Source organism: Rhamphochromis longiceps, linkage group LG6 (genome assembly GCF_057381845.1).
Source record: "Rhamphochromis longiceps isolate RC_006_pf linkage group LG6, R_longiceps_female_GT1.1, whole genome shotgun sequence".
Classification (NCBI taxonomy): Eukaryota; Metazoa; Chordata; class Actinopteri; order Cichliformes; family Cichlidae; genus Rhamphochromis; species Rhamphochromis longiceps.
In genome coordinates this window covers 37033351-37046980 of record NC_140562.1, presented here as the reverse complement: position 1 = coordinate 37046980, position 13630 = coordinate 37033351, and the positions used below count along the sequence as shown (strand labels likewise).

Below are 13630 nucleotides of genomic sequence, written 5' to 3'. Positions count from 1 at the left end.
GAAAGTCAGCTTGCCTTAAAAAAAGAGCTGACATTTAACAAGGGACTGCACAGAGGGCTGATTAGGCAAAGGTGGAAACAATGAACACATGTGGAAATTAATATGGGGCAAACAAGCTCTAAGAAGGGAAAATAGGAGCTAGAGACACAGAGAGTATGTGTGAATAGAAAGTATCAACTAGAAAAATTTGCATTTCCTGCGAAAATGCAGTGTGGATGCTTAAAGCTGAAGCTGTATGCAAAAAGTAGCTGAAAAAGCTGAAAAGTTGCAGAAATTGTAAAAACTTTGCAGAAGCAAAGGAACATTGCTAAAATGTAATAATTTAGCAGAACTGCAATATCTTAGAGGAAACATAATACTTGGCAGAAATACAATAGCATAGCAGAACTTAGCAGAAATATTGTAACTTACCAGAAACATGATAACTTCTCAAAAATACAAGAATTTAGGAGAAATAGTATAAGATAACAGAAAGAATATATTTAGCCAAAAATACTTAAACATTACAGAAACACTATGATTTAGAAAAATAATACAACATAGCAGAAATACTGTGATTTACAGGAGACACTGTGATGAACTATGAATATTGTAATTTTAAATTAATACTATGTTTTAGCACAAATACTATAATTTGACAGAAATACTATCATTTGGCAGAAATACTGTTTCAGCACAAATACTCTGGTTTAGCACAAATATTATAACATAGCAGAAATACAATTATATAGCAGAAATGCTATATTTAGAAAGAAAAATATAATATAGCAGAAATACTGTATTTAGCACAAGTACCAAAAAGTAGCAGAAATACTATGATTTAGCAGAAATACTATGATTGAGCAGAAGTACTAAGATTTAGTAAAAGTACTTTGATTTAACAGAATTACAATTATGGAGGAGTAATACTTTAAAATGGGAGAAATAGCCTAAAGGGAAGAGTATTTGTGCCATGTAGTGTTAACAAGAATGGGAGGTCCATATTAGAAAAGCTGGTAAAATCATAAAAGTTTGCAGAATTGTAATAAATGATGAATATGAATTACTGGTCTGTGACAGTGTATTAATTTGTAGGAAAAAAACATGTTGACCAAGGTGGAATCGAACCCACGATCTTTGGCTTGCAGACCCGTGTCATTGCCAACTGCACCACTGGGAAAGAGAGCAGCCGCTTTGAAAAACAGGGTGATGAGCAGTCAGAATTAGATCGCGGTGAGAGGCGAAAAACGCCGTTTTTTGGAGTTACAAAACGTTGTGTAACTCAAAAACTAGGTGGACTAGAAGCATAATTCTTGTACTGGGTGAATCAGCGGACTTTGGTGTACTTTGACTGCGATTTTCATTGCTCTATGTACATCCGTCGCTGAGATATGACGAGAGAGGAAACGGAAAACCTCAGATATGATTGGCTGGCTGGGAGGCCGTGCAGGCCCTGATATGTGATATGTGTCTGAGTCCTCACAGAGGATTGGCTGCCTGGCAGAAATATATAGAAATAGTATGATTAAGCATAAATACTACATTTAGCAGAAATACTATAGTAAGCACAAATCCTATAAAAAGCAGAATGAGTATATTAAGCACAAATCCTATAAAAAGCAGAAATACTATATTAAGCACAAATCCTATTAAAAGCAGAAATAGTATGATTTAGCACAATAGTAATAAGTTAAACAGAAAAATCGGAAAAGCAAAATGGACAGCTGAAAAAATGCTGAACATGCTGAGGGTCCCTCAAATATACTTGTTAAATGAAAAAAATCTGCAAGAAAAATATATAACAGCCACACAATCAGAAATATGTACACATAAGGAAACACACATGCACAGAGAGACACACACACAAGATCCAATTCAGTCAACCAGTCTAAATATATTGAATTTGAAGCTTAGAATGAGGTCATCCCATTGAAAGCCTTTCTCTCTCTCTCCCTCTTTCTGTCACACACACACACACACACACACACAGGGAGAGAGAAGTAAGTTTCTAGGTCAGCCTGGGAGCTGCTGAATTTGAATCCACCAATCAGAGAGCCTGTGCACTTTTTCCCGCCAAAACAGGTGCCTCTGTTTACACACGCAGCACAGAGAGAGACACAGGATTTTTGCAGTCTATTTCTCATAGTGACGACTCCCCTCAAACAAATGACCATAATTTCCTAACCGTAGGGGCTAGAACGGTCATTCTTACACCGTTTTGTTCAGAAGAGATGGGGGAATCTTCAAGTGTTGACAATTTATCATTAAAATATGAATTTTTAGAGATATATGACATGGATGACTTGTTGACTTAGAAGCCATGAATTCCCCAATATGCAAATTTGAATGCCTGGAGCCCACATACATGATTGGCTGGCTGGGAAGCTGTGCAGGCCCTGATTTGTGGATTTGAATTCCTCAGCCCTCAGATATGATTGGCTGGCTTAGAAGCCATGAAGGCCCCAATATGCAAATTTGTATTCCTCAGACCACATATATGATTGGCTGGGAAACCGTGCAGGCCCTGATTTGAAAATTTGAATGTCTCAGTCCTCACAGAGGATTGGCTGCCTGGGGACCTGGCAGAAATATATAGAAATACTATGATTAAGCATAAATACTACATTTAGTAGAAATACTATGTTTTAGCACAAATCCTATAAAAAGCAGAAATACTATAATTTAGCAGAAATACTATATTAAGCACAAATCCTATAAAAAGCAGAAATACTATATTAGGCACAAATCCTATAAAAAGCAGAAATACTATATTAGGCACAAATCCTATAAAAAGCAGAAATACTATGTTAGGCACAAATCCTATAAAAAGCAGAAATACTATATTAGGCACAAATCCTATGAAAAGCAGAAATAGTATGATTTAGCAGAATAGTAATAACTTACAAAATTACAAATATGGAGGCATATTGAAACACAAATGCACAGAGGGACACACAAACACAGGCTCTAATCCAGTCAACCAGTCTAACTATATTCAATTTAAATCCTACAATGACATGCTGCCAAATAAGGGCAGGGTCCTCTCTCTCCCACTAAACACACACACACACACACACACACACACACACACACACACACACACACACACACACACACACACACACAGACAGACACAGAGGGAGAGAGCTGCCGAATTTAAATCCACCAATCAGAGTGGCTGTTTACGCTTTCCCGCCAAAACAGGTGCATCTTTTTACACACGCAGCAAGGAGAGGCACAGGATTATTGCAGTCTATTTCTCATAGTGAGGACTCCCCTCAAACAAATGACCATAATTTCCTAACCGTAGGGGCTAGAGCGGTCATTCTTACACCGTTTTGTTCAGAAGAGATGGGGGAATCTTCCAGTGTTAACAATTTATCATTAAAATGTGAATTTTTAGAGATATATGACATGGATGACTTGTTGACTTAGAAGCCACGAATTCCCCAATATGCAAATATGAATGCCTGAGACCACATATATGATTGGCTGGCTGGGAAGCCGTGCAGGCCCTGATTTGTGGATTTGAATTCCTCAGCCCTCAGATATGATTGGCTGGCTTAGAAGCCATGAAGGCCCCAATATGCAAATTTCAATGCCTCAGGACACATATATGATTGGCTGGGAAGCCGTGCAGGCCCTGATTTGAAAATTTGAATTTCTCAGTCCTCACAGAGGATTGGCTGCCTGGGGACCTGGCAGATATATATATAGAAATACTATGATTAAGCATAAATACTACATTTAGTAGAAATACTATGTTTTAGCACAAATACTATAAAAAGCAGAAATACTATAATTTAGCAGAAACACTATATAAAGCACAAATCCTATAAAAAGCAGAAATACTATATTAGGCACAAATCTTATAAAAAGCAGAAATACTATATTAGGCACAAATAGTATAAAAAGCAGAAATACTATAATTTAGCTGAAATACTATGTTAGGCACAAATCCTATAAAAAGAATAAATACTATAATTTAGCAGAAATACTATATTAGGCACAAATCTTATGAAAAGCAGAAATAGTATGATTTAGCAGAATAGTAATAACTTACAAAATTACAAATATGGAGGCATATTGAAACACAAATGCACAGAGGGACACACAAACACAGGCTCTAATCCAGTCAACCAGTCTAACTATATTCAATTTAAATCCTACAATGACATGCTGCCAAATAAGGGCAGGGTCCTCTCTCTCCCACTAAACACAAACACACACACACACACACACACACACACACACACACACACACAGAGGGAGAGAGCTGCCGAATTTAAATCCACCAATCAGAGTGGCTGTTTACGCTTTCCCGCCAAAACAGGTGCATCTTTTTACACACGCAGCAAGGAGAGGCACAGGATTATTGCAGTCTATTTCTCATAGTGACGACTCCCCTCAAACAAATGACCATAATTTCCTAACCGTAGGGACTAGAACGGTCATTCTTACACCGTTTTGTTCAGAAGAGATGGGGGAATCTTCCAGTGTTAACAATATATCATTAAAATATGAATTATTAAAGATATTTGACTTCTAATGCACCATAACTGAGTAGAGCGAAGCAAAAACTGCCTTGACTTGCCCTCAAACAACGCTTTGTAACTCGAAATCTATTTGAAGTATAGATATCATTCTTTCACCGTAAGAGACAGCAGGCTTTGGTGAACAGTCATGGAAATTTTCAGGTCTCTGTGGAAATCCAAAAAAAAGTTATGACGAGAGAAAAAAGTGGTTCATTTCCAGGGTTTGAAATCTGAAGAAATCTGAGCGAAGGACAAATTTCCTACCCTCAAACAAGTCCAACTCATTTCAGAACGGTAATAGGTGAGAAAGAAATTCTTGAATTGTGAGCGTCAGGGGTGTCTGAAGATATTCGGGGACAAGCCTCATGTCTTAACTTTGCTTCGTTAAGGAGATATGACGATTCGAATATGCCTCTAATTACAGAAAGCCAGCGATGATTTTGAACAAGCTCTCCATTGACTTTATATGGAGAGTTTTGAGACCTTGTGTTGGTCTGAGGAGATTTGCCAAAATTCTATAAATCCCACAACAATGATAGTGACATTTTCTGAAAGCCAGCAAAAATACCTACGTTTTGATGTATAATTTGTGGAAGTTGAGTGAAAATTGAGCAAGTAGCAAGAAGTTGTTCGGACATGAAGTGAAAATTGCAAAACCTTCAGTGACACACTGGAAGCCAAGAGCATAGCAACCATAACAACGCATGTATTTTGTGAAAAATCACAATTGTGCAACTCAAAACTTTAAGAGGCATAAAAGTAAAACGGTAAAAGATTTGAAAAAGATGAATCATACCTGAATAGCCCAATAATTTGTGAACATTTTAAAGTTTGAATGGTTGTTCTAGGTGAACGTATGAGGAAGTAGTTAAGTTTCAAAAACAAGCAAAATTTAGCAGAATTTTGGAAGTTTCCCATTCATTTCAATGGGACAAATTAAAGGAAAAAAGCTTAATATTTTAAAAAGTATAATAGCAAAAAATAGCAAAAATCATAGCGATGTTTAGCAGAAATAGCAGAATAGTATAAAATTTGAACGGTGAAAATAGCATAAAAATTGTGGAAGTAGTTAAGTGCCAAAGAAAGCACAAAAAGTGGCAACTAGAATAATAATAATAATATAGAACTAGAAAAATTTGCATTTCCTGCGAAAATGCAGTGTGGATGCTTAAAGCTGAAGCTGTATGCAAAAAGTAGCTGAAAAAGCTGAAAAGTTGCAGAAATTGTAAAAACTTTGCAGAAGCAAAAGAAGTTTGCTAAAATGGAATAACTTAGCAGAACTGCAATATCTTAGAGGAAACATAATACTTGGCAGAAATACAATAGCATAGCAGAATTTAGCAGAAATATTGTAACTTACCAGAAACATGATAACTTCTCAAAAATACAAGAATTTAGGAGAAATAGTATAAGATAACAGAAAGAATATATTTAGCCAAAAATACTTAAACATTACAGAAACACTATGATTTAGAAAAATAGTACAACAGAGCAGAAATATTGTGATTTACCAGAGACACTGTGATGAACTATGAATATTGTAATTTTAAATTAAGACTATGTTTTAGCACAAATATTATAATTTGGCAGAAATACTATAATTTAGCAGAAATACTATATTAAGCACAAATCCTATAAAAAGCAGAAATGGTATGATTAAGCATAAATACTACATTTAGTAGAAATACTTTGTTTTAGCACAAATCCCATAAAAAGCAGAAATACTGTACTATGATTTAGTAGAAAGACTATAATTAATCAGAAATACTAAATTTAGCAGAAATACTATATTAAGCACAAATCCTATGAAAAGCAGAAATAGTATGATTAAGCATAAATACTACATTTAGCAGAAATACTATATTAAGCACAAATCTTATAAAAAGCAGAAATACTATATTAAGCACAAATCCTATAAAAGCAGAAATAGTATATTAAGCACAAATCTTATAAAATAGCAGAAATAGTGTGATTTAGCACAATAGTAATAAGTTAAACAGAAAAATTGGAAAAGCAAAATGGACAGCTGAAAAAATGCTGAACATGCTGAGGTTCCCTCAAATATACTTGTTAAATGACAAAAATCAGCAAAAAAATTTATGACTGCCACACAATTACAAATATGTACACATGAGGAAACACACATGCACAGAGAGACACACACACAAGATCCAATTCAGTCAACCAGTCTAAATATATTGAATTTGAATCTTACAATGGGATCATCCCATTAAAAGGCTTTCTCTCTCTGTCTCTCTCTGTCACACACACACACAAACACACACACACACACACACACACACACACACACACACACAGGGAGAGAGAAGTAAGTTTCTAGGTCAGCCTGGGAGCTGGTGAATTTGAATCCACCAATCAGAGAGGCTGTGCACTTTTCCCCACCAAAACAGGTGCATCTGTTTACACACGCAGCAGCACAGAGAGACACAGGATTTTTGCAGTCTATTTCTCATAGTGACGACTCCCCTCAAACAAATGACCGTAATTTCCTAACCGTAGGGGCTAGAACGGTCATTCTTACACCGTTTTGTTCAGAAGAGATGGGGGAATCTTCAAGTGTTGACAATTTAATATTAAAATATGAATTTTTAGAGATATATGACATGGATGACTTGTTGACTTAGAAGCCACGAATTCCCCAATATGCAAATTTGAATGCCTGAGACCACATATGTGATTGGCTGGCTGGGAAGCCGTGCAGGCCCTGATTTGTGGATTTGAATTCCTCAGCCCTCAGATATGATTGGCTGGCTTAGAAGCCACGAAGGCCCCAATATGCAAATTTGAATGCCTCAGGACACTTATTTGATTGGCTGGGAAACTGTGCAGGCCCTGATTTGAAAATTTGAATGTCTCAGTCCTCACAGAGGATTGGCTGCCTGGGGACCTGGCAGAAATATATAGAAATACTATTATTAAGCATAAATACTACATTTAGTAGAAATACTATGTTTTAGCACAAATACTATAAAAAGAAGAAAAACTATAATTTAGCAGAAATACTATATTAAGCACAAATCCTATAAAAAGCAGGAATACTATAATTTAGAACAAATAGTATAAAAAGCAGAAATACTATAATTTAGCAGAAATACTATGTTAGGCACAAATCCTATAAAAAGCAGAAATACTATAATTTAGCAGAAATACTATGTTAGGCACAAATCCTATAAAAAGCAGAAATACTATAATTTAGCAGAAATACTATATTAGGCATAAATCCTATGAAAAGCAGAAATAGTATGATTTAGCAGAAATACTGTATTTAGCACAAGTACCGAAAAGTACCAGAAATACTATGATTTAGCAGAATAGTAATAACTTATTGAAACACAAATGCACAGAGGGACACACAAACACAGGCTCTAATCCAGTCAACCAGTCTAACTATGTTCAATTTAAATCCTACAATGACATGCTGCCAAATAAGGGCAGGGTCCTCTCTCTCCCACTAAACACACACACACACACACACACACACACACACACACACACACAGGGAGAGAGGACTAAGTTTCTAGGTCAGCCTGGGAGCTGCTGAATTTGAATCCACCAATCAGAGAGGCTGTTTACGTTTTCCCGCCAAAACAGGTGCATCTTTTTACACACGCAGCACAGAGACATAGACCTGCTTCTTTCAGTTTATTTCACATAGTGAGGATTCCCCTCAAACAAATGACCATAATTTCCTAACCATAGGGGCTAGAGCGGTCATTCTTACACCGTTTTGTTCAGAAGAGATGGGGGAATCTTCAAGTGTTGACAATTTATCATTAAAATATGAATTTTTAGAGATATATGACATGGATGACTTGTTGACTTAGAAGCCACGAATTCCCCAATATGCAAATTTGAATACCTGGAGCCCACATACATGATTGGCTGGCTGGGAAGCTGTGCAGGCCCTGATTTGTGGATTTGAATTCCTTGGCCTCAGATATGATTGGCTGGCTTAGAAGCCATGAAGGCCCCAATATGCAAATTTGAATGCCTCAGGACACATATATGATTGGCTGGGAAACCGTGCAGGCCCTGATTTGAAAATTTGAATGTCTAAGTCCTCACAGAGGATTGGCTGCCTGGGGACCTGGCAGAAATATATAGAAATATATAGAAATACTATGATTAAGCATAAATACTACATTTAGTAGAAATACTATGTTTTAGCACAAATAGTATAAAAAGCAGAAATACTGTAATTTAGCAGAAATACTATATTAGGCACAAATCTTATAAAATAGCAGAAATAGTATGATTTAGCACAATAGTAATCAATTAAACAGAAAAATTGGAAAAGCAAAATGGACAGCTGAAAAAATGCTGAACATGCTGAGGGTCCCTCAAATATACTTGTTAAATGAAAAAATCAGCAAAAAAATGCACAGGGAGAGAGAAGTAAGTTTCTAGGTCAGCCTGGGAGCTGCTGAATTTGAATCCACCAATCAGAGAGCCTGTGTACTTTTTCCCGCCAAAACATGTGCCTCTTTTTACACACGCAGCACAGAGAGGCACAGGATTATTGCAGCCTATTTCTCATAGTGAGGACTCCCCTCAAACAAATGACCATAATTTCCAAACCGTAGGGGCTAGAGCGGTCATTCTTACACCGTTTTGTTCAGAAGAGATGGGGGAATCTTCCAGTGTTTACAATTTATCATTAAAATATGAATTATTAAAGATATTTGACTTCTAATGCACCATAACTGAGTAGAGCGAAGCAAAAACTGCCTTGACTTGCCCTCAAACAACGCTTTGTAACTCGAAATCTATTTGGAGTATCGATATCATTCTTTCACCGTAAGAGACAGCAGGCTTTGGTGAACAGTCATGGAAATTTTCAGGTCTCTGTGGAAATCCAAAAAAAAATTATGACGAGAGAAAAAAGTGGTTCATTTCCAGAGTTTTAAATCTGAAGAAATCTGAGCGAAGGACGAATTTCCTACCCTCAAACAAGTCCAACTCATTTCAGAACGGTAATAGGTGAGAAAGAAATTCTTGAATTGTGAGCGTCAGGGGTGTCTGAAGATATTCGGGGACAAGCCTCATGTCTTAAAGTCGCTTCGTTAAGGAGATATGACGATTCGAATATGCCTCTCATTACAGAAATCCAGCGATGATTTTGAACAAGCTCTCCATTGACTTTATATGGAGAGTTTTGAGACCTTGTGTTGGTCTGAGGAGATTTGCAAAAATTCTATAAATCCCACAACAATGATAGTGACATTTTCTGAAAGCCAGCAAAAATACCTACGTTTTGATGTATAATTTGTGGAAGTTGAGTGAAAATTGAGCAAGTAGCAAGAAGTTGTTCGGACATGAAGTGAAAATTGCAAAACCTTCAGTGGCACACTGGAAGCCAAGAGCATAGCAACCATAACAACGCATGTATTTTGTGAAAAATCACAATTTTGCAACTCAAAACTTTAAGAGGCATAAAAGTAAAACAGTAAAACATTTGAAAAAGCTGAATCATACCTGAATAGCCCAATAATTTGTGAACATTTTAAAGTTTGAATGGTTGTTCTAGGTGAAAATATGAGGAAGTAGTTAAGTTTCAAAAACAAGCAAATTTTAGCAGAATTGCAGAAGTTTCCCATTCATTTCAATGGGACAAATTAAAGGAAAAAAGCTTAATATTTTAAAAAGTATAATAGTTAAAAATAGCAAAAATCGTAGCGTAAATTAGCAGAAATAGCAGAATAGTTTAAAATTTGAACGGTGAAAATCGGCTGAAAATTGTGGAAGTAGTTAAGTGCCAAAAAGTGTACGGAAGCAACTAGAATAATAACTAGAAAAATTTGCATTTCCTGCGAAAATGCAGTGTGGATGCTTAAAGCTGAAGCTGTATGCAAAAAGTAGCTGAAAAAGCTGAAAAGTTGCAGAAATTGTAAAAACTTTGCAGAAGCAAAAGAAGTTTGCTAAAATGGAATAACTTAGCAGAACTGCAATATCTTAGAGGAAACATAATACTTGGCAGAAATACAATAGCATAGCAGAATTTAGCAGAAATATTGTAACTTACCAGAAACATGATAACTTCTCAAAAATACAAGAATTTAGGAGAAATAGTATAAGATAACAGAAAGAATATATTTAGCCAAAAATACTTAAACATTACAGAAACACTATGATTTAGAAAAATAGTACAACAGAGCAGAAATATTGTGATTTACCAGAGACACTGTGATGAACTATGAATATTGTAATTTTAAATTAAGACTATGTTTTAGCACAAATATTATAATTTGGCAGAAATACTATAATTTAGCAGAAATACTATATTAAGCACAAATCCTATAAAAAGCAGAAATGGTATGATTAAGCATAAATACTACATTTAGTAGAAATACTTTGTTTTAGCACAAATCCCATAAAAAGCAGAAATACTGTACTATGATTTAGTAGAAAGACTATAATTAATCAGAAATACTAAATTTAGCAGAAATACTATATTAAGCACAAATCCTATGAAAAGCAGAAATAGTATGATTAAGCATAAATACTACATTTAGCAGAAATACTATATTAAGCACAAATCTTATAAAAAGCAGAAATACTATATTAAGCACAAATCCTATAAAAGCAGAAATAGTATATTAAGCACAAATTTTATAAAATAGCAGAAATAGTGTGATTTAGCACAATAGTAATAAGTTAAACAGAAAAATTGGAAAAGCAAAATGGACAGCTGAAAAAATGCTGAACATGCTGAGGTTCCCTCAAATATAATTGTTAAATGACAAAAATCAGCAAAAAAATTTATGACTGCCACACAATTACAAATATGTACACATGAGGAAACACACATGCACAGAGAGACACACACACAAGATCCAATTCAGTCAACCAGTCTAAATATATTGAATTTGAATCTTACAATGGGATCATCCCATTAAAAGGCTTTCTCTCTCTCTCTGTCACACACACACACACACACACACACACACACACACACACACACACACACACACACACACAGGGAGAGAGAAGTAAGTTTCTAGGTCAGCCTGGGAGCTGGTGAATTTGAATCCACCAATCAGAGAGGCTGTGCACTTTTCCCCACCAAAACAGGTGCTTCTGTTTACACACGCAGCAGCACAGAGAGACACAGGATTTTTGCAGTCTATTTCTCATAGTGACGACTCCCCTCAAACAAATGACCGTAATTTCCTAACCGTAGGGGCTAGAACGGTCATTCTTACACCGTTTTGTTCAGAAGAGATGGGGGAATCTTCAAGTGTTGACAATTTAATATTAAAATATGAATTTTTAGAGATATATGACATGGATGACTTGTTGACTTAGAAGCCACGAATTCCCCAATATGCAAATTTGAATGCCTGAGACCACATATGTGATTGGCTGGCTGGGAAGCCGTGCAGGCCCTGATTTGTGGATTTGAATTCCTCAGCCCTCAGATATGATTGGCTGGCTTAGAAGCCACGAAGGCCCCAATATGCAAATTTGAATGCCTCAGGACACTTATTTGATTGGCTGGGAAACTGTGCAGGCCCTGATTTGAAAATTTGAATGTCTCAGTCCTCACAGAGGATTGGCTGCCTGGGGACCTGGCAGAAATATATAGAAATACTATTATTAAGCATAAATACTACATTTAGTAGAAATACTATGTTTTAGCACAAATACTATAAAAAGAAGAAAAACTATAATTTAGCCGAAATACTATATTAAGCACAAATCCTATAAAAAGCAGAAATACTATAATTTAGAACAAATAGTATAAAAAGCAGAAATACTATAATTTAGCAGAAATACTATGTTAGGCACAAATCCTATAAAAAGCAGAAATACTATAATTTAGCAGAAATACTATGTTAGGCACAAATCCTATAAAAAGCAGAAATACTATAATTTAGCAGAAATACTATATTAGGCATAAATCCTATGAAAAGCAGAAATAGTATGATTTAGCAGAAATACTGTATTTAGCACAAGTACCGAAAAGTACCAGAAATACTATGATTTAGCAGAATAGTAATAACTTATTGAAACACAAATGCACAGAGGGACACACAAACACAGGCTCTAATCCAGTCAACCAGTCTAACTATGTTCAATTTAAATCCTACAATGACATGCTGCCAAATAAGGGCAGGGTCCTCTCTCTCCCACTAAACACACACACACACACACACACACACACGGAGAGAGGACTAAGTTTCTAGGTCAGCCTGGGAGCTGCTGAATTTGAATCCACCAATCAGAGAGGCTGTTTACGTTTTCCCGCCAAAACAGGTGCATCTTTTTACACACGCAGCACAGAGACATAGACCTGCTTCTTTCAGTTTATTTCACATAGTGAGGACTCCCCTCAAACAAATGACCATAATTTCCTAACCATAGGGGCTAGAGCGGTCATTCTTACACCGTTTTGTTCAGAAGAGATGGGGGAATCTTCAAGTGTTGACAATTTATCATTAAAATATGAATTTTTAGAGATATATGACATGGATGACTTGTTGACTTAGAAGCCACGAATTCCCCAATATGCAAATTTGAATACCTGGAGCCCACATACATGATTGGCTGGCTGGGAAGCTGTGCAGGCCCTGATTTGTGGATTTGAATTCCTCAGCCCTCAGATATGATTGGCTGGCTTAGAAGCCATGAAGGCCCCAATATGCAAATTTGAATGCCTCAGGACACATATATGATTGGCTGGGAAACCGTGCAGGCCCTGATTTGAAAATTTGAATGTCTAAGTCCTCACAGAGGATTGGCTGCCTGGGGACCTGGCAGAAATATATAGAAATACTATGATTAAGCATAAATACTACATTTAGTAGAAATACTATGTTTTAGCACAAATACTATAAAAAGCAGAAATACTATAATTTAGCAGAAATACTATATTAAGCACAAATCCTATAAAAAGCAGAAATAGGATGATTAAGCATAAACACTACATTTAGTAGAAATATTATGTTTGAGCAAAAATCCTATAAAAAGCAGAAATACTATATTAGGCACAAATCCCATAAAAAGCAGAAATAGTATGATTAAGCATAAATACTACATTTAGTAGAAATACTATGTTTTAGCACAAATAGTATAAAAAGCAGAAATACTGTAAT

At 35.8% G+C, this 13630-nt stretch overlaps 1 protein-coding gene across 1 annotated transcript in view; it reads right to left on the bottom strand.

Moving 5' to 3' along the window:
* tmc8 (transmembrane channel-like 8) overlaps window positions 1-13630 on the bottom strand; it is a 47892-nt gene that overhangs the window by 3940 nt on the left and 30322 nt on the right. The window lies entirely within an intron of this gene.